Here is a 19,073-nt window from a genome sequence, read left to right on the forward strand (position 1 = left end):
GCTCTGATGTTTAGCTTACTTCTCTACGTTCATACAGTGAAACCATTTCTTTTCCCTATAAAAACATTTTCAGGCAGACCAGTTCAAAGCTTCTCTGTGATTATTTGTATCTTACTGAAAAGCTTAACCCTTTTTTAATGTGGCTGTTTTTTAATCAATATCAAATCTTTATATGGTTGGACTGTTCTCTTTAAGTTGGCTGGTCTGTGAAATGTTTTGGATCATATATGCTTTAAGAGAAAATAATTAAAGTTAATTTATAACCATATTCATGGGTAAAAACAATACGATCAGAACTTTAGAATATCAGTTCACTACTTTTACAACAAAGGAAGATGCCTTATCTTCTGGTCTAGAGTATTCAGCTACTATCCATGCAAATTCACAATGGTTAAGTTAGCTACAAGAATAGCCCTCCTCTCCCATGAATGCAACAACAGGGAAACACATAAGTAACCATTTAATTAAAGGCACAACATAAGAACTAACACTGGGCTTGGATCATGTTAACTTATCAATTTCACTCCTGTTACATGGTCCCTTCCGAGTTAGTTGCGCTTTCTGATACTCACACAGCAATGTCCGGGAAAATGTGTAGATCCAAATCGGAGACTGATTTCATTGTAGTTAAAAGAGTTACAAAAACCTAAGGTTAATCAGAACATTTTATGCAGCTTATTTTTAAATTAAAAGTTGGACCACAATTTCCCGACAGCCTCCTTTTAATTTTTAGTGTGTTTTGAGACCTAAATAAGTAAAAGCTTCCCTCCATTTTAGCTATACCTCTTTCTATGAAGAGGGTAGCTATTAAAATGTCTGCACAAAAATAGAATACAGTAAAGTTTCAGTGAGTAATAATGAGAGCAATAACCCAGAGTCCCCTACCAAGTTCAGTTGTCGTCATTAACAACAATGGTAATCCTTTCTTGCTTGACAGATCACTAGTCTGACTCTCAGGGTTAGCTTTTAAAATAAATTTCAAACAAACAATGTAAGGATATTTGTAAGCTTGACAATGTCCTTGATATTGTGGATGAACATCATACACAACAAACAATCAAAGCATGAATCTGTTTTTCCTTTCACATCCCTCGTGATTTTATGCTCGTCATGTATAACAGACTGCAATTTAGGTCCTGCAATAGTCATGACACAAAACCGTGTGTCAAGGTTCCTTCCCCACTCTGAACTCCAGGGTACAGATGGGGGGGACCTGCATGAAAAAACCCCTAAGCTTATTTTTACCAGCTTAGGTTAAAACTTCCCCAACGTACAAACTATTTTACCTTTTGTCCCTGGACTTTATTGCTGCCACCACCAAGCATCTAACAAATATATAACAGGGAAAGAGCCCGCTTGGAAACGTCTTTCCCCCCAAAATCCTCCCCAAACCCTACACCCCCTTTCCTGGGGAAGGCTTGATAAAAATCCTCACCAATTTGCATAGGTGAACACAGACCCAAACCCTTGGATCTTAAGAACAATGAAAAAACAATCAGGTTCTCAAAAGAAGAATTTTAATTGAAGAAAAGGTAAAAGAATCACCTCTGTAAAATCAGGATGGTAAGTATCTTACAGGGTAATCAGATTCAAAACACAGAGATTCCCCCTAGGCAAAACCTTAAGTTATAAAAAGACAAAAACCAGAATACATATTCCATTCAGCACAACTTATTTTATCAGCCATTTAAACAAAACAGAATCTAATGCATATCTAACTAGATTGCTTATTAAGCCTTTACAGAAGTTCTGACCTGCGTTCCTGCTCTGGTCCCGGCAAAAAAAACAACACAGACAGAGAGAGAGAACCCTTTGTTTTCCCCCCAACTCCAGCTTTGAAAGTATCTTGTCTCCTCATTGGTCATTTTGGTCAGGTGCCAGCGAGGTTATCTTAGCTTCTTAACCCTTTACAGGTGAAAGGGTTTTTCCTCTGGCCATGAGGGATTTAAAGGTGTTTACCCTTCCCTTTATTTTTCTGACACCATGTATCTGAATATGAAATACCTACATATAGGTAATTACCTGTTTATGCAAGTGGCAGAAATCCAATTTATAAAGATCGGTACCAAATTGAGTTTTATAAATATTACTGTTTAAAAAAATAGCAAGCCTTCACTTTCTAATATCTAAATAATTGTGTAAGCTACAACACACATTTCAGTGCCACACATTTTATAAAGAATTTTTGAATCATTTTAAGCTAATACTCAGTTTCCTATTATGCTGAAGATATTTCATGTTTTAATCTGGCTGTGGTTTGTATACCAGATTCAAAAAAGAAAAAACAATTTATGCAGAGGTACAATACAGTACAATCTTACTTTTGTAGAGCGCTATGTACACAAACGTTCTCCAACAGTGTGGTATCTGAGCACCTCTCAAGTACGTGAAAATCAAAAACTGTCTCTCCTGTTCCAGGAGAAGAAATAGCTTGATGAATTTCTAAGGTTCATTGTGCAAGGGAAAGAGGATGAGGGGGTAGTGTGTGTTTGTGGAACTTTGAGGTAAAGCTAAGTTGAAATAGTAAGATTCCTGTAGTTCTGAAAGTGCTGTTTCCTTTTCCTTTGTGGGTGTGACTTCCTTCATCTAGGTCCAACTATTACGAAAGTTCTCTCTCGTAGTCACTAGCCTCCTCCTATTAGACATCAGTTTCATGGTTCCAGTGGAATACAGTTGTAATAAGAAATCATGGCCACAAGAGGCGGAGATGATTTCTAAGACAGTGAAAACCCGCTGTGGGATTAGCATTAGCTATTAAGACAGGGACCTTGAGCTCGACTGTCCTTGGAAAGGAACCTGCACTGCTAAACTATGCTGAAGCTTTTTCCCGGTACATGACTTCATTCCTAGATAAGGAGTTGCAATTGTCAGAGTCTGGTAGTCACAAATATATTATCAGGTCAGTGTTCAGTATGATGGGGTGCGATCCTCTGATCGGTCACAGAAGAAAATGGGTGTTTTACACAAGACGGTTGGCATATGGTGCTGTTTACATCTGATGAAAAGGAGATTTTTTTTCAAAAGATATGCTCCACTCAAATAGGAAATAATGCAGGGTAGTCCTATGGATATATTTAGGACACAATTTAATAATGCCACCAACATGGCTCCCATGGCAAGTGATAACATGGACATCACCTGGAAAGAGAAAAGGTGACTGAGAGAAACATGTAGAACAGAGAAAGAAGCTAAATCCATGAGCATGACTGTAAAAAGCAGCTCAACACACATGGAAAACAGGGGGAGTATTTGCTCCAAGAGGGACCTATTCCATGTAATGGCTACAGTTTATGCAGCTTATTGTGTTCCAGTAACGTAATAAAAACTACTCCTTACAACATGAGAATTGGAACATTTCAGTGACAGAGCACCCACTATATCCTTATAGTCTGTTACCCGGCCTCTTGCAGTTGTCCATAACCAATACTTAAGACAATAGTGAAAACAGTCGGTTTTTCACCCAGTATTTGAAAAGAAGAATGAATAAGAATTGGTTTTCAAGTAACACTGCTGGTAGATTCTTCATCTAGCCAACATAGCGGCAACGATTGTCTTTAAGATAAAATGTGCCTTCTTGCAAAAAATCTGGGTTTGCCTCAACTATTTCTACTGGGGAATGTCACAAGATGATTAAATAGACTGTAATGGAAATAATTTTCTTTCCATTCCATCCAGTGCTTCATCCCTTCTCTATTATGGGACACGGCTCACAGGCTCATCAAGTTAACAACTGCCATATGCATTATTTTACATATCTCCCTCAACCTAAGTAATCTTCAATGTACCCATCTGGACATTTTCAATTTTATCTATGACTCTTTTTGAGGTGAGGCTGATCAGTGGCTTAACAATGAAATCTTTAGTGAGCTTAAACTCAAAAAGGAAGCTTACAAGTGGAAATTTGGACAGATGACTAGCGAGGAGTATAAAAATATTGCTAGAGCATGCAGGGGTGTAATCAGGAAGGCCAAGGCACAACTGGAGTTGCAGCTAGCAAGGGATATGAAGGGTAACAAGAAGGGTTTCTACAGGTATGTTAGCAACAAGGTGGTGGTCAGGGAAAGTGTGGGACCCTGACTGAATGTGGGAGGCAACATAGTGACAGATGATGTGGAAAAAGCTGAAGTACTCCATGCTTTTTTTGCTTTGGTCTTCACAGATAAGGTCAGCTCCCAGATTGCTGCACTGGGCAACACAGAACAGGGAGGAGATGAGTAGCCACCAGTGGTAAAAGGACAGGTTAAGGACTATTTAGAAAAGCTGGACATGAACAAGTCCATGGATCCAGATCTAATGCATCCAAGGGTGCAGAAGGAGCTGGCTGATGTGATTGCAGAGCCATTGGCCATTACCTTTGAAAATTCATGGTGATCAGGGGAGGTCCTGGACAGTTGAAAAAAGGCAAATATAGTGCCCATATTTAAAAAAGGAAGAAAAAGAACCCAGGGAACTACAGATTCGTCAGCCTCACTTCAGTCCCTTGCAAAATCATGGAGCAGGTCCTCAAGGAATCCATTTTGAAGCACTTGGAGCAGAAGGTGATCAGGAACAGTCAGCATGGATTCATCAAGGGCAAGTCATGCCTGACCAACCTGATTGCCTTCTATGATGAGATAACTGGCTCTGTGGATATGGGGAAAGTGGTGAACGTGATATATCTTGACTTTAGCAAAGCTTTTGATACTGTCTCCCACAGTATTCTTGCCAGCAAGTTAAAAAAGTATGGATTGGATGAATGGACTATAAGATGGATAGAAAGCTGGCTAGTTTGTCGGGCTCAAGGGGTAGTGATCAACGGCTCAATGTCTAGTTGGCAGCTGGTATCAAGCGGAGTGCCCCAAGGGTCGGTCCTGGGGCAGGTTTTGTTCAACATCTTTATTAATGATTTGGATGATGGGATTAATTGCACCCTCAGCAAGTTTGCAGATGAAACTATACTGGGGGAAGAGGCAGATACGCTGGAGCAGAGGTGGGCAAACTACGGCCCATGGGCTACATCCGGCCCATGGGCCCCTTTCTGCCTGGCCCCTGAGCTCCTGACCCGGGAGGCTAGCCCCCGGCCCCTGCCCCCCGCTATTCCCCGCAGCCTCAGCTCACTGTGCTGTGGGCGCAACGCTCTGGACGGCGGGGCTGCGAGCTGCAGAGCCTGGCCTGAACCGCTGCTCTGTGCTTCGCGGTGGCACGGCTGCGGCGGCGCCGCCAGCCACTGGTGCTCCAGGCAGCGTGGTAAGGGGGTGGAGGGGGCTGGATAGAGGGCAAGAGAGTTTGGGATGGTGGTCAAGGGGCAGGGGTGTGGCAGCCAAGAATGAGAGGAGGGGTTGGATGGGGCGGCGGGGGTTGCAGGGGCGGTCAGGGGATAGGGAGGTGGTGGGTGGATGGGGCAGGAATCCTGGGGTTGGGGGCGCATCAGGGGGCAAGAAGCAAGAGGGGCAGAGGCACAGCCTCCCCTAACCGGCCCTCCATACAATTTCCAAAACCCGATGCGGCCCTCAGGCTAAAAAGTTTGCCCACCCCTGCGCTGGAGGGTAGGGACAGGGTCCAGAGTGACCTAGAAAAAATTGGAGGATTGGGCCAAAAGAAATATGATGAGGTTCAACAAGGACAAGTGCAGAGTCCTGCTCTTATTAAGGAAGAATCCCATGCACTGCTACAGGCTGGGGACCTTCTGGCTAAGTAGCAGTTCTGCAGAAAAGGACCTGGGGATTACAGTGGACAAGAAGCTGGATATGAGTCAGCAGTGTGCCCTTGTTGCCAAGAAGATCAACGGCATATTGGGCTGTATCAGTAGCAGCATTGCCAGCAGATCGAGGGAAGTGATTATTCCCCTCTATTCGGCAATGGTGAGGCCACACCTGGAGTACTGCATCCAATTTTGCCCCTCCCCCCCCCCCACTACAGAAGGGATGTGGACAAATTGGAGATAATCCAGCAGAGGGCAACAAAAATTATTAGGGGGCTGGAGCACAAGACTTATGAGGAAAGCCTGAGGGAACTGGAGTTATTTAGTCTGCAAAAGAGAAGAGTGAGGGGGGATTTGATAGCAGCCTTCAATTACCTGAAGCGGGGTTCCAAAGAGGATGGAGCTAGGCTATTCTCAGTGGTGGCAGATGACAGAACAAGGAGCAATGGTCTCAAGTTGCAGTGGATATTGGGAAACACTAAGTTGGATATTAGGAAACACTATTTCACTAGGAGGGTGTCAGAGTAGCAGCCATGTTAATCTGTATCTGTAAAAAGAGAAGGAGGACTTGTGGCACCTTAGAGACTAACAAATTTATTTGAGCATAAGCTTTCATGAGCTACAGCTCACTTCATCAGATGGTGGTGAAGCACTGGAATAGATTACCTAGGGAGGTGGTGGACTCTCCATCTGTCATAAATATAAAGGGAAGGGTAAACCCCTTTGAAATCCCTCCTGGCCAGGGGAAAGCTCCTCTCACCTGTAAAGGGTTAAGAAGCTAAAGGTAACCTCGCTGGCACCTGACCAAAATGACCAATGAGGAGACAAGATACTTTCAAAAGCTGGGAGGAGGGAGAGAAACAAAGGGTCTGTGTCTGTCTATATGCTGGTCTTTGCCAGGGATAGACCAGGAATGGAGCCTTAGAACTTTTAGTAAGTAATCTAGCTAGGTATGTGTTAGATTATGATTTCTTTAAATGGCTGAGAAAAGAATTGTGCTGAATAGAATAACTATTTCTGTCTGTGTATCTTTTTTGTAACTTAAGGTTTCGCCTAGAGGGGTTCTCTATGTTTTTGAATCTAATTACCCTGTAAGATATCTACCATCCTGATTTTACAGGGGGGATTTCTTTATTTCTATTTACTTCTATTTTTTTTATTAAAAGTCTTCTTGTAAAAAACTGAATGCTTTTTCATTGTTCTCAGATCCAAGGGTTTGGGTCTGTGGTCACCTATGCAAATTGGTGAGGCTTTTTATCCAACATTTCCCAGGAAAGGGGGGGTGCAAGTGTTGGGAGGATTGTTCATTGTTCTTAAGATCCAAGGGTCTGGGTCTGTAGTCACCTAGGCAAACTGGTGAGGCTTTTTACCAAACCTTGTCCAGGAAGTGGGGTGCAAGGTTTTGGGAAGTATTTTGGGGGGAAGGACGCGTCCAAACAGCTCTTCCCCAGTAACCAGTATTAGTTTGGTGGTGGTAGCGGCCAGTCCAAGGACAACGGGTGGAATATTTTGTACCTTGGGGAAGTTTTGACCTAAGCTGGTAAAGATAAGCTTAGGAGGTTTTTCATGCAGGTCGCCACATCTGTACCCTAGAGTCCAGAGTGGGGGAGGAACCTTGACACCATCCTTAGAGGTTTTTAAGGCCCAACTTGACAAAGCCCTGGCTGGGATGATTTAGTTGGGGTTGGTCCTGCTTTGAGCAGGGGATTGGACGAGATGACCTCTTGAGGTCTCTTCCAACTCTAATCTTCTAGGATGGCTGATTTATACACATGCAACAAAAAGACATTGCAATGAGGGTTTCCAGTTTTAAGTGAAATGACATCAGAAATACCAAAGAAAAAACTGAAAATAGGTTTTCTATAAGATAGACTAAAGATATCCCAAATGTACAGATTTTGTACTCCTTAAGCGTTTGCAAAAAAAGTGTAAGAAGCCCTCAAAGTTCTTCCACATATGCCCGTGCGAACAGGCCATAGGGGAACCATGAACTGAGTCTGACCAGACAGAAGACTAAGTCAAGTAGAGTGCATGGAGTCTAGATCAATGCACTCTGCCTGGAGCCACAGCTCAGTGCTTACCCCTCTAAGAGAGATGGGGAAGGACCCTCTCCTATCTTTTATATTATGGGACCCTCTCAAATTTAACAGCAGAAGTAGAGAAGTTGAAGCTTTTTGTACAGTCTGTTAACACAGACCTGCTTTATAAGAGTATCCTCAACTACAAGGCTTTTGTTGTCAGATTTCTAATACTCCAGGAAGGATACAGTGACCTGTCATTCTCCTCCCATAACTCCTTTCAAAAGAAGGTGGAGACGGCATCTCAACCTGCTCCACATAAACTGGACCTGCAGCTCACCTGACTATAAAAAGGAAGCATCAGTCAAAACTTCTTGAACTTTGAAAGCTTAATTATATTGCAATCCCTACTTGGGTCTAGCCAGATGTCTTTTTCTGTTCTTTTTAAGACCTTCTCTTAAAATCTCTTCCTTACATCAAGGCAAGAGCTGCTGGTGCTGCTCTAATGACAGGGGATGCAGAACAGCATTAGGGAGACAGACAGAGCCCTTGTTGCCAAATGGAAGAGAACTAGTTTGGGGATGCAGCCAAGTCCTAATGTGGCAATTGTAGGAGGGAAAGGAGCAATTGGTGGCTCTTCTAGTTAGCTACAATCAGTAAGGCCCAGATCCACAAATCTATTTAGGCTCCTAACTTCCACTGGAATCCTTTGTGGATCTGGGCCAAAGTGCATTTTAGTGCCAGATGCTGGCAGCTGACTAGGAACCAGCTAGGTGACTCACATTGGCTTTATTTCAACTTTACCTCCCCTCTTCCTTTTTCCATATCCGTCCAGCTTGGATTATAAACTCTCTGGTGCAGAGACCATGTCTTTTCACATTTCTGCAAAGTGTCAGGCAAAGTTATTGTGCTATGAAAAGAAAGAATATTACAGCATTTTAACTGCACTACTTAAAATTACAATCAGTGTTACAAGCTTTTTCCATAGGTGATGACAGAGGCTTATACATGTACAGTGCCTTCATAGTACATCCACATTCTCCAATACCGTCCTGTTATTATTCCAGGCATTCATGTAGAAAATTCCCATATGATTTTTCTAACCATACAATCCTGCCTATGCCTTTCCTTAGTAGCACTGACCCCAATGTAACGTAACAAGAACTAGAACTATTGCTGTTGTCTTGTGCTGCCAAATACAATGGGCTTATCTACAATGAACCACTCAGCTTTCTACCGCTTACTACACATGCAGATAACAAAGTTGCACCTTATCTTTTAAAATTTCCAGAGTTCAAATCCAAGAACCTTATGCATTCATAGAGAATGGGTTTGGACTTCTCTCCTTTATAACTGTTTTAGAAGGGTTTTTTTGTTTGTTTTTTTTTTAACACTCACTGGGAAAAACGGTTACTAACCTTCCATAACGGTTGTTCTTCGAGATATGTTGCACATGCCCATTCCACACTAGGTGTGTGTGCATGCCCCAAGCACAGTTGCCAGAAATTTTTCCCTCAGTGGTACCAGTCGAAGCATCTCTCGAGCCCTCTTGTGCCGTGCTCTCATAGCACTGGTATAAAATGCCCAGGTGACTCCGTGCTCCCTCAGGTCCTTCTTTCTGGAACCCTCAATTGCCAGCAAAAAGTTGCCATTACCTGGCATTTGCCAATAAGTGGAAGGCAGGTTTTCAAGACAACTGCCAGGGAAGGAAGCGCTGGGACATGCCTTTCCTGGCTGCAATCCTGCAAGCGGGCAGAGGGGCTGCAGACTGGATGCCAGAATTTTCTATAGGGAGAAGGGGCACTGGGAGCCTGTGGAGCTGCACTTGTACCTTTGTCTGTGCTCTCCGGGGGTCAGGACTCAGCATGTCACAGCGATTCCTTCCCCCAGCAGGGCACAGCCTTGATAATGCAGGGAGTGGTACCATGCAGCTTCGACATCTGGGCTACTTGGTCTGCAGCCTCCCTTCCCAGCCCACCGCCCTTTACCTCCTGTGTAGTCAATATGAGCAGGCAGGTTTGCCAGGCTACAGCCCCAGAAGGGAGTGCTGGGACAGGCTGAGCACAGGCCACAGACTGGTTTAAAGGCTGCAGCCAAGGAAGGCAAATACTAGTGTAACCCACACACCTCCTGGGTGTGGTGTTCTGTCCCATCTAGTGGCACCGAGACCACTAATCTTAGCTAACAGGCAGTTGGCTTTTAGCTCATGCTGCAGAGGCTCATGCACTAAGCTCCAGAAGCCCCAGGTTCGATCCCACCCGCCAGTGACCAGGGTCTGTCAGCATTACACTGGCACTGCCTTCCCTGGCTGCAGCCTCACAAACCTGCCTGCAAGTGGGGCCTTTAAAAAAAAGAGTTGCTATTAAGTTGCATGCCACCGTGAATATCTGAATCCTATTAACAGGGATGTTAATGGGACGGGACTGATGACTGGACAGGTGTTGCCATGAACCAGAAGTTGCTAATGTCAGGATTGCTATTAAGCAGAACCTACTGTATTTAAAATCGTATGCTGAAGTGAGGTATATATTCTATTGACACATGCAGTCTTAAAGCTGTATCTGTTGGAGCAGAATAGTGATTTGGTTAATACCTTGCCACATGGGATAGGGCTACATCAGGCTCTCACACTCTGAGGCCACAGGGAGCGAGGCCTTGCTCTAGACAGAGGCTTCATTGTGAGTTCAGCTACTATGTTAGCCGCACTGGTGCAGACTCCTAATGTGCAGACAGAAAACTGGTCTTAGCTTTAATTATTAAAGAACTAATTATTAAATTAGAATTATTAAAAAACTAAATTATTAAATAAGAATTATTAAAGAACTAATGCTCTGCTATAATAGGCAAAGTCGCCATTGCACCAAGCAGAGCCTGCCCTGGGTTCAAGCGGGTAAACACTAAGACTAGATTGGCTTGTCCTACAAGGGGGTGTACTGGCACAGCAGAGAAGGCACGTAGAACAGTAGTGAAAATCTCCACCTTAAGAGAGGTGAGTGTTTACTAACTACACTATTTAATATGTAAACATACCTAGTAGCAATTTAGTGTATGCCAGATAACATGGGGCAAATAAAAGTCCAAGCTGCAAACTGAAAATGCTGCAAAGTGCGGCTAGCTCACTCAATTAGGTTGGGAATTTGTGGTGTTTACACAACTGCCAGCAGCTAAACAGCTGAGATGTTTAAAAGAATAAATATTTTTTGCTCAAATACCATTTATCCTTTGTCTTAAGCAGGAAATGCAGCACTGCTCTGAGTAAGATGGGAAGCTTTCACTTTAACAACAATGCTACTGAAAAATACACCACAAATTCAATGAAGTGTAAGAAATACAACAAATTACACAAAAAGTAATGATCTCACGCACAAGACTAGTATAAGTGTTTCTAAATGAACATCACAAAATATGTTCTCTCTTACTGTATCAGGAATGCCTTAAAGCTAAGAAAAATCCCAAAGCGTAAGATTTCCAATATACATCTAAGCACGATGCAGCATATTTACCACAGAATTTAAGTATTATTAACCTGAACATTTAAAAAAAGCTACAGAGAGCAACATTCAAAAATTCAGATGTGTAGCTCCTTTATTTCTATCACTTCACAGGCCTGATTCACCACTCTGTTACGCTAGTTTCACACTTATGTGATATCAATGGGAGTCATGCTGGCCTAAAACTAGTGAAATGGAGTGGTGAATCAGTCTTCGTATATTTGCTTTTCCACTCGATATCATCATACAGAGGAGAGTTTATTATTTCCAGGTAGGTGTTAGCCTGTACATTTATCTGTTCTCCACATTATCCGGATCAAGGAAGTTATTCACACTTGAGGAAGTCAACTAAGATCTTTATCCTCTGAAAAGAACTTCTCTTTTGTATGGGGGGGGGGGAAAAAGCAGCATATGTTTTAAGCAGTGCCTCCTCACGTGCTCAACACAGTGGGATCAAATTCCACAGCAGGAATCTTAAAATTCTGCAAAGTTATTTTATTCTCTCCCCATGAAAAACCCTTCATTCCCATCCCTCCACCCATAGAAAGAACACATAGCTATAGCTCATAGTTGAAAATGCTCACTAGGGTAAAACCAAACAATTATTTTTGACTATGGTTTGCCCAGGTGTCTAGGTAGCCTGGCTCCACACCACGATCCCTTGCTCCTGTGAAGTTGTCCAGGAAGCCTGGCTCTGAATTTTATTCTCCCCATATGAGCCAGGAAAGCAGAGAGCTTGTAGCTAGCTTCAGTAACTCGTCGGTGTCAGCCTTGGTTGCTTCATTGCTCTCAGCTAGACTGCCAGCGCTTTGGATTCCCCGTTCCTTGGGCCACAAGCAGGACTCTGGCTCCAGTACCCTGATTCCTGCATTGGTCCATGGCTCAGGCAACATATTTTAATCCAATTAAGGCACCCTTGTGAGGGACAATTGGAGAACAAGAGCCAAGTGTGGGCAGCTCCTGGAAAGGCAGGGAGCCAAAACATGTTGAGTACTTTGACTGCAACAAAATGGTGAATGCTATGGCAGAAACACTGAATTCTGCAGGATCTTGAGGACAGGTCAATTTATGGTAACATGGAGTCCATAGGACCCCTGACTCAGATGAACTACACAGTTGACACCTTAGATCTATTGTTTCAGACTCTCTACAGACTCCGGAAGACACCAACATTGCATTGGTTTACATTCAATTTTCCCCTCAGCCAGAAGGCCCCGAAACAGTTACTGTTTAAAACAGAAGCTGAAACTCCATCACAATTCTGTGACAGAGGGTTAATTTCAGGCCCTGGGTTAATGTTCTGGTCATAGAATGCTAATTCATCATCTTCCTTCCTAGAGACACGGGAGTTGCCCTGTTTAAACATTAAGGTAATATTAAGTCCGTTCAGCTAGGTAAGGAGAATGGGGCCAGAGATTAACGTCTTATTTGCACTGAATAAAAAAGCCCCAAAATAAACCATAAGACCTCTTATATTTAAAGAAAATATTCCAGTGAAAGTTCGCTTTGCTTAGTGAGCTGCACAGATCCAGGCCCTGCCACAATCTCACCTCTTATTTTCTACCCGTCTCTCCAGCTATCTAGGTCCCTTTATATTCTGTCCATACTGGCTCTAGGTTAGTCATACTTCTTGCATTTAACACCTTCTGAAAATTAGTATTTGTTCCAAAGATACAGATGCTCCCCAACTTACGCAAGTGTTCCGTTCTGGAACACCTTGCGTAACTCCAATTTTGCGTAAGTCGGAAATATATCTCCGACCATTATGCAAAAAACAAAGCAAAAAAAACCAAAAAACCCACACTCCTATTTCTAGTTTACGGAACTTTTCCCCAAAATGCAGATTTGTGTAAGTCGGGTTTGCGTAACCCGGGGAGCGTCTGTATGAACACATACTGCAAAGCAAGTTTTTATTCAAATTAATACTACAAGCCTGAAAGCTAACTTTTCAGGAAAGTTTCATTACTATGCCCTCCAATTATGCAAGTTTCAAAGGTACACTAGAAGAATACAAAAAAGCTTTCAGTCACTTCAGGAGAGCAATTCCTGCAGCTCAGCTTGCCATTTGTATCTTCCACCAGGTCTGCAGAACTCACAGATGACATGAGTATTCTCTGTATGCAGGACGGCTAAGGTCTGAAGAGAGTACTTCCTCAGTAGTTTGCTTATTGCCATCCTGTGAGTCAAATATCTGACCCACAATGTGAGCCAATATTTTAATCTTGAATGGAAAGAATTTCTGCTCAGAACAGCAGACCGTTTTGTTGAAGCTGGAGATCTCTCACACTAAATTGCCTAACCATACACCCCCTGCAAAAGTTGATGGAATAGCCTGCTTTAAAAACAAAAACAAATTTTTGGTCCCAGGATAAGAGTGAGTGGAATGGACCAAGGGAACAGAGAAAGCCTAAAGAGAGAACATGATTCCCAAATCTTATTGATTTCAACAGGAGTCAAGGACATTCAGCACTATGCAGGATCAGTCCCACAGTAATTCTACTGACACTACATTTATAGGTGAAGCTGAATTTCGACGTTAAGTCCTTTTTCAAATGCTCATAACTTTCTAAAAAGTTTACTCTTTAGGTTCAAGCCTCTCATTGGCTTTTATCCCAGAGCTGATATTTTTTCAAGTGAGATCATATGTGACAACGTAAGATAACCTAATAATTAAAAATGTGTTTTTCAATAGTTCTGGTTTTTGAAGAAAGTTGTTTAGAAAATAGATTTTAGATGACGTTGCACTTACATATCACCTTTCAGAAAGAGCTTTCAAAGTATTTGGCAGAGATGGTATTATTCCCACTTTACAGTGAAGGAAGCTAAGGCAAAAAACAAACAGATTTAATTACTTGCTTAAAGCAAGCCAGCTGTTGAGTTGGGAACAGAACCCCCAGAGTCCTAACTCCCAGTCCTCTGCTTTATGCACTAAACACAGAAAAATGATAAAAGATAAAATCACCTGTGGGTGAATACTTTTCTCAAAATGATCACTCTTATCTGATCTCTCAGTTCTTGTCCTTAAAGGAAACCTGCACAACACGTTCAAAAGACGAACCTGGGAACATACATTCATAATTCCGCTAGACAGCAGAAAAATCATGAACTTAATAAAGACACTGGACTTATGGCTCATTACACCAATATGTAACCCACTAACCCTCTTTTGTCCTATGACTGTAGAGGTGTTAGCTGCCCACTTTGCCTTGAATGGTCTCTTGCAACATATGTTAACTCCTTATCCGTTCCACTCTTCTATTTAGCTGACACACTATGAGGCCAGGTCTACACTAGAGACCTATATTGGTATAACTGTCCCTCAGGGGGTGTGAGAAACCCACACCCCTGAGCAATGTAGCTGTATGTGTGATGCTATGTCTAAGTAAGATGACAATTTATATCACTGTTGCTACCACTGTTATACAATTGCAACAAATCTTGTACAAAAGTATGTCATGTAAAGTGTCAATGTAAAAGCTATTATTTGCCAAGTATGATTATCCTGTTTATATGCATGTATCATCTTTGTATCTGAAGTTATGAATACTAGCTATGCACTTGTATCTTAAACATGTGTTGTACTCCTGGGTGACACCCGCTAGATAGAATTTACATTAAGGCTAGATAGCTGCATGTTGATGAAACATCAAGGACACTCCACTCTCACAATGGATCATTGAAGAAACTCATTCCATGCAGATAGCTCTTCCTGAGGATGCCTCAGACAGCGAGGCATCAATGCCTCCCCACCCCATGATTCATCGAACATGTAGGGGCATGTGATAAGGACATGCGACCTCAGACTCCATCTTGGGCCCGTAACTTTCCATTCACCTGGGCTGTGGGCTTTGTTTGGAATAATAAATTTCCATGCACAAGGCAAAGGATATAAATATACTTGAGACACTCCCGCTTTGCCTCTTTCTTGCTTTAATTCCCTGGATTGTGGATTTACAACTAAAAGGAGTATGTTGAACTATGGACTGAGGACCATCCAATCTTTTGGAAGTTACCGGAGAGACTTTACAAGCCAGCAGTCTATTCTATAACTGCTACAAACCTGCTATAAGGACTTTGCAATCATTTGTATGTATATGATCTATTAACCATTTATAACTCTTTTATATTATTAAATCTTCAGTTTGTTTACTAAGAATTGGCTGACAGCATATTTGGGTAAGATCTAAGATACACATTGATCTGGGTTAAGTGTCTGATCAATATGTGAGGTTCTTACTGATCCCAAAGGATAAAACGGGTTTTCAACAACATCTCGCTGTATTACACCTGTTTGTCTGGATGGAAACTAAGGGCTGGAATGCCAAAATGGAACTGTGTTTGGCTTCTGGTTAACCAGTGTGGTACTGCAGAAGCTCTTCTGTTACTAGCTTGGTGAATCTAATTATAGAATAAGCCACCAGTTTGAGGGATTGTCTGCCCTAAGTGTGACATTCTCAGTGTAGACTATCCCAGGCACCCGGTCACTATCCCAACCTAACCAACTGTGTGGACTGCACGATGTCGATGGGAGAGCTTCTTCCATCAACATAACTACCGCCTCTCAGACAGGTGGATTAACTATGCCAATGGGAGAAGCTCTCCCGTCGGTGTAGGAGCATCTTCACTGAAGTGCTGCAGTTGTGCCGATGCAACATTTTAAATGTAGACCTGCCCTGAGTATCTTTCCGACCTGAAGAAGAGCTCTGTGTAAACTTGAAAGTTTGTCTCTCTCACCAGCAGAAGTTGGTCCAACAAAAGCTATTATGTCACCCACCTTGTCTCCCCAATATCCTGGGACCAATCCAGCTACACCACTACAAGAATTAAGTCAGTAATTAGGATTTAGAATAGATAGGATTTGTTTTATCTACACATTACTCCCCTCTTACATAAAAGAGACAATCGCTACAGAGCAGGACCCTTATTTTTCAAAATGTAAACAAACATCACACGACTCATGCCCGGACACCTGTAACATTTTAGTTCTTTTGCAGGTTCCTGAAGTTGTTGTCCTGCACTTTCCGGCTTCCCCTTGAGGGCGAGCTGTCCCAATGTGAACCGGACTGGAGAGGTCAGCAGCACCTATGACCAATGCAGGAGCAGGGAATCTATCTACGAGGAAAAAAATCTCAGAGGTCCAACTCAGTAGTGAATAAAACTAGGCTTACCTTTTCTCCTCAGGCAGATTCCCCACTCCTGCGTTCACTTAGCTACTACTGACCTCAACAGTCCAGTAAGCAAGGACCTGTAAACACATAAAAAGGTACCTTACTGCAAGCATTTGCCAAAGTGCACATTCTGATACCTGCTTTGAAGTTTAAAATGCCAAATGTACCTTTCTGTCCGATGTTAACTTCTCATTCAGTGTACCTGGTCTCCTCAGCACTCCTCCTGGTTATGACTCTCTGCCTGGGCTCCCCCTTAAAGCATTCAATGCTCCCTCAGTTAAAGTGAGTGCCTAGATGCTGATCTCTCGGACTCTCTTGAAAAACAATTTTTTTTTTTAAAAAACAGTCTTCTCTCTACATGGATGCTAGACTCCTACAGAGAATTCCTTAAACAACCATTACAGTTCTTATATTTCAAAAGGTTGGTTAGCATAGAGAATTAAATTGAAAATGAAGAGTAGTAATTGAGCAGAATATAAATCATAACTAGGCTAAAAGCATGATAAATACAGAATGTTAGCATGAACGCCTTCATTAAAGAATGGCCAAAAAGATGAAGCCCTACATGGTAGAAAAGTCTAATAGTTCCACCGTGTGTGTCCAAGTGTCCCATGATGCATCTTGTGTGTTCTGCAGGTTGGGTTAAGCCTCACTCTTGGGGCTTGTGCCACCTTTAGGTATTTCTGAAGTCGCCCTAGTCTCAATCTTTTAAGTCTTCATTAGCATAGTTGGTCATCAGCTGCCAGGAATTCAGAGTTCACATCCGTATTTACTAACTCAATGTGTATTTTTTACTTTCCACAAATAATTGGTCCTTTTCACTCCTAATTTTCTCTCAGGGATACCTAAAATGGGCCAATATTTTGAGTAACTCTTTCATCAATGCATTGTTACAGGCTCATGGAGAGTCTACACTGACAAAACAAAACAAAAAATGGGATCCATAGATCATAGCAGTCCATGCCATAGGAGAAGCTGTAAAGTAGTCAGGACATGGTTGTTTTTACTACCATGTTTATCTAAAGTTTGAGTTAGGGGACACTAGATAACTATGACTGAACCCTAACACTACAGCTTCTGCTCGTGGAATTACAATGGTGATGAAATTTGGGTCTTACTTTGGCCAATGTAGGAAAAGCCCTAGAAGCGTCCAGCCCATGCAGAGTAAAATCTGTTAGGTAGTTAAAGAACACTTTCATCCAAGGTCAGATCTCATTTTGTGATTGAGAATATACTAAAGACAAAAAATTAAAAAACAGGTGGACAAGAACCACCCAGCATCCAAAATAGAAAAGTCCACTGTTCCTCTTTAGGACTTTATTAGGAGACATGCGCAATCAAAACTGGTTAGAGTGGACTCTTTAGGTAAAGCTCAAGCTCAAGTTGTTATTCTACCTCAAACAGACATTGGTTAAGATGGTACGTTTTCCCATCGGGCAAACCACTGGGCAAGAGCAGTAAACAACAAAGGAAGCAACATGAAGGTATCAGAAGCTATTGGGCAAGGAAGGAAAATGAAAGAGGGTTTAGAAGATATCCAGACAGATTTTCTGCACTTGCCTAAAAGAAGAACTACAAAGAAACAAAAATAGTTTCTTCTCAAGGCTGTAAAAAGAGTGCCTTGAAAGTTTAATTTCTTTTCTTTTATTTATTTGTATAAGAAATTCAGGTCTCGTCTACACCAGACGACAACGCTGACTGGAGAAATGGTGATGTTATGGATTAGGATATGTAAGGAGCCAAGCAAAGTAAAGGACAAATGATGTTTTTAGACGTTGTTTAAAGCTCTTTGTTAAAACCATATTTTTATAAACACACAAGAGAAAGAATCTCCTTGTTATAGAATCAGTTAAGGTGGGAGTTCATAATACATATCTAAAAGCTTAAATTTTCCAACAAAAATCCTGGCATATTAAGCTTGACATTGCTGATATTTCTAAAGTCAGAACACACGGCTTTTTTTTTTAAAATTAGTCTTTTCTGTAATATCATAAGAGCAAAAACCTACTTTAAGAGTTTTTCTGGAGATAACGTAAGCTGAATCACAAAGCATGCAGAAAAGTGTATGGTTAAAATTAATTTAATATGAATATTTCATGTTTTTCTTACAGGGGTAGTCATTCCCCCAAAAATACATTGGATTCCAGTCCAAAACTGGTGCTCTACTTGGGCTAGCATCTCTGCTTGAAAACAGCTGGAGCAGGCACTTTGAAACTAGCCTCACTGCTTGTTCAAAGGCAAAAATCATAGGCATCATCCATCGTAAGTAGAGACTGAAAAATGCACACATACCCCCCACTCCTGAAATGTTTTCTGACCCACAGCAGCCATGCAGTTCTCCCATGTCATCCAATCCCTTAGGAAACTGTTGTATGTTGGCAATGGAAGCGATACTATCTGATCCTGTAAAATTGTAGCAAAACAACTCTCAGAATTCTTCACTAGGTGATAAAGCCTATTCCCAGTAAAAGTAATGGGTGCTACGGAAGTTGAGCCTCAGTGGTCTCAGAATGCACAGTAACCACCATCATATCATTTTAGGAGGATGCACCAAAAGCATTTTCAGAAATTGTGTTGCTCTGCGTGTGTATCTCAACCATTGTAGGGACAGTCATATACCTGTACCATGCAATCAATAATCCTGCAATGGTTTCCTCACTTCAGACTCAGTAGGCACACTGAAATAGCTTATCTCCTTTAGATAGGAGGATATGTC

The 19,073-nt window shown here is 42.0% G+C and overlaps 1 protein-coding gene across 1 annotated transcript in view; it reads right to left on the minus strand.

Moving 5' to 3' along the window:
- SLC2A13 (solute carrier family 2 member 13) overlaps positions 1–19,073 on the minus strand; it is a 317,348-nt gene that overhangs the window by 286,551 nt on the left and 11,724 nt on the right. The gene's annotated exons all lie outside the window — the stretch shown is intronic.

This window comes from Lepidochelys kempii, chromosome 1 (assembly GCF_965140285.1).
Source record: "Lepidochelys kempii isolate rLepKem1 chromosome 1, rLepKem1.hap1, whole genome shotgun sequence".
Lineage (NCBI taxonomy): Eukaryota > Metazoa > Chordata > Testudines > Cheloniidae > Lepidochelys > Lepidochelys kempii.